The sequence below is a fragment of the Myodes glareolus genome, chromosome 3 (genome assembly GCF_982192425.1).
Source record: "Myodes glareolus chromosome 3, mMyoGla1.1, whole genome shotgun sequence".
Lineage (NCBI taxonomy): Eukaryota > Metazoa > Chordata > Mammalia > Rodentia > Cricetidae > Myodes > Myodes glareolus.
The window spans coordinates 69,161,341-69,164,464 of NC_142028.1; the positions used below are offsets into that span (position 1 = coordinate 69,161,341).

Sequence of the window (3,124 nt, forward strand, 5' to 3'; positions counted from 1 at the left end):
ATAAATGCCTTTGGGTTTGAAGATGGCGCAGGGGACAAAATAGTGGCATGACAAGGGACTGGGGACATCTTTGTGTCCTTCCTTCCTGAACTCTCTGGCTGAGAAGTTTCTGATGAAAATGCTTCCTGAGTCCAACCAGGTCTAGTCCAGGGTGGAGATGGACCCTGTCAGTGTCGCCTCTTGACACATTGACACCCACTTATGGCTGGGGGAGCTTGGGAACCCTGGAGCAGAGGAAGGAGAGTCTTGAAGACAGTTGCAAGCTGTCGTTTGCTTCAGCAATAGCATAATTTGGAGGAACCACCCTTGGTGGTCCTTCTAAGGTAGGCCTGCCCACGAAAACCGACACAGCCATGCTTCACGCTTCAGAGACATTGAAGGTTTCCCATTTTCCATTATTGTTTTGGGGTTTCTGGAGATAGGGTCTTCCCTATGTATTCCAGGCTGGCCTCAGCCTCCTGGAATTATAGGTGGGCACCTGTTGGGAGCCACCTGGAGGCACAGGTGGTCCTGCAGTTTGGAGGTAGCCATGTGGGGCTGAACAACCCTGCCTGCACCCTTGCCTGCACATGCTCAGACCAGCAGAATGGCATTAACCAATCAGGACAGCGTTCAAGCTGCTCCACCGTTTAAAAGCAGCTGCCTCGGGGCCCAACGCTCTCTCTCTAAGCTTTCTCTCGTCCCTGCTCTATCGTCCCTTCCCCCAATTTTCCTCAAGGGAATGCTCCAAATAAAGATGTGACCAGAGAAGGAATTCTCGTTTTTGGTGGGGTTCATTCCTGCTGGACAGGATGGCGCCCTGCAACTGGTGCTCGAAACCCCGGGACGCTGAGGGACCCTGACAACTACGCCGGGGGACCCTGAGAAAGCCCGGGAGAAAAAGCCAAGATCAGACACCAGCACAGAGAGCCTTGAATTTCAGAACTCTGAGAACATGGAGCGGTGAGTGACGTCGGTTGAAATCCCCAGAAAGGGGAGGAAAAGAAATGTAAAAAGGAATTTCAAAGGATAGGCCTAAAATAGAAAAGAAAATACAAAAAAAAAAAAAAAATCAAAGTTAAGGTATCTGAAAGAAGGTACAAAAAGCAACGGGGAAGAAAAATCCCTTAAGTTCAGTGCAGGTGGAGCTGAGAAAAAGCGAGGTTTACGGTTGGGAGATCCGCGGCTTCCTCCGTGCATACTCGCTGTTAGAGACTGGAGGCAACAGTCTCGTAGGGAGGCGAGCTTGATCACTGCCTTCCCTATTCTTAAAGAGCCACAGAGCTTTTGGAGGTGATTTTCGCCTAATTTTGATAAGAGAGCTCAGTCTCTGGCTCTCACGTACAAAAAACTTTAATTTTTGACTGAGAAAGACAAGCTGCTTGATCGTGCTGAGAGTGCTGGCGGCAGCCGGCCCGCCTTTGAGCGGTAATGCCTGATTAGAAACACGGAAGTGGGCCAGGCACGGTGGTGCACACCTGTGATCCCAGCTACTCAGGAGGGAGACGCAACCAGTTGCTGGCGGGGAGTTTGCTGGAGGCCTACGAACAGCCAGGTCCGACGGGCGGGCTAAAGTCCGTGTGACATCAGAGGCTATATGTCCCGGCCTTCTGGCGGGGTTATGGTTTTTGGAGGACTTTTTCAGCACCTGAGCGGACTCGCCTGACTGAGGCGGAAGCTGCGTGGTGAGCAGCGGCGCCATAGAAAGCAGAGAGGAGCTGAATCGGCTCTGCAGAAAAACTGTGTTTCCATAGCATCATGGGCGGGCGGAGATGAGTTCCCAGAGAACGGGGCTCCGCGCGCGGGCAGACCGGGCCCTCCACGGGTGGGCGGATGCCCCCCCCCCCTCGCCGGAGCTTGAAAAAGACTCACAGCCGGCGGTGCGAGTTCATTGCCTGAGGTGAAACGGCGAGCCCGCGCAAGGCCCGGGGCGGAGCCATGCCTTTGGGCCATGCGGAGCGCGCCATTATGGGCTTCAGAGGCGGAGCTGTGGCAGCCGCCGCTGTCCGCTGCTGCCGCCGCCCTCAGCCAAGGTCGCCAAGAATTTAGTCAGATAAAAACATTTGTCGCCAAAAATTCAGTCAGATAAAAACATTTATCCCCCAAACATCGCCCCTTTGTCAGCAGGAAGTAGCCAGATGATCGACGTCCATTCTCCCTCAAAGAACTGGTCCTAATTATCATAATAAAGGCGCGTCAACCTGGTTATCATTACCTATTGCCCCTGGCAACGGGTGAAATAAACAATGTTACCTAGAGGTTTTTCCATCTGAATAGGGGAGCTGGAGAGATGGCTCAGAGGTTAAGAGCACTGACTGCTCTTCCAAAGGTCCTGAGTTCAATTCCCAGTGACAACTGCTTTGGTTTTTAGACATAAGAGGGGGAATACACTACCAGTGACAGCTTCCCCCAGAGAAAGGATTTCTCTTGCATTCTTTACACTTAATTTTTAATTCAAAATTTTGCTGGTACAGGCAAACAAGATTTGCTTTTTGAAACAGAGACCTGCAGATCTCTAAGTTCAAAACCAGCCTACTTCCAGTACTGATTGTGCTGAATTTTTACACTGAGAGTTTTTAATACTCTTAAATGTTTATTTGGGAGGAGAGTTTTGTTTATGTTTTTCTAGGAATGCTGACATACATCTGGATGCCAGCGAGACCGACCAGAGAGATAAAGAAGACGACCCAGTGGATGCTGAGTGTCCTGCTGTGGAAGATTCATGCGGAGGCAGCAGAGATGACCTTCTGGGCGGTGCCAAGAGCAGCTGTTTCACAACATCGACTTGAGCAACACCCTGTGCAACCTCTCATCTCTTAACAATTTTCTGACTGACTCTATTTTGCCTTTCTCCCTCCTTGGGGATGGGTGGGAGCAGAGATATCCTTGGCATGCTGTGTATAGGTGGAAGTGCTGTATGTCCTTGATTGGTGTGCTACCTGCTAGCCCAAGTGAGGTGGGGACCAGATTGAAAAATAGTTTTGCCTTATTGCTCTTAAAGACAATAATTAGGGGGAGATGTTGGGAGCCACCTGGAGGCACAGGTGGTCCTGCAGTTTGGAGGTAGCCATGTGGGGCTGAACAACCCTGCCTGCACCCTTGCCTGCACATGCTCAGACCAGCAGAATGGCATTAACCAATCAGG

The 3,124-nt window shown here is 51.1% G+C and overlaps 1 pseudogene; it reads left to right on the top strand.

The window, feature by feature from the left end:
• Nucleotides 1-1,704: 1,704 nt before the first annotated feature.
• On the top strand, nt 1,705-1,886 carry LOC148122682 (Nuclear RNase P; annotated as a pseudogene).
• Nucleotides 1,887-3,124: the final 1,238 nt, after the last annotated feature.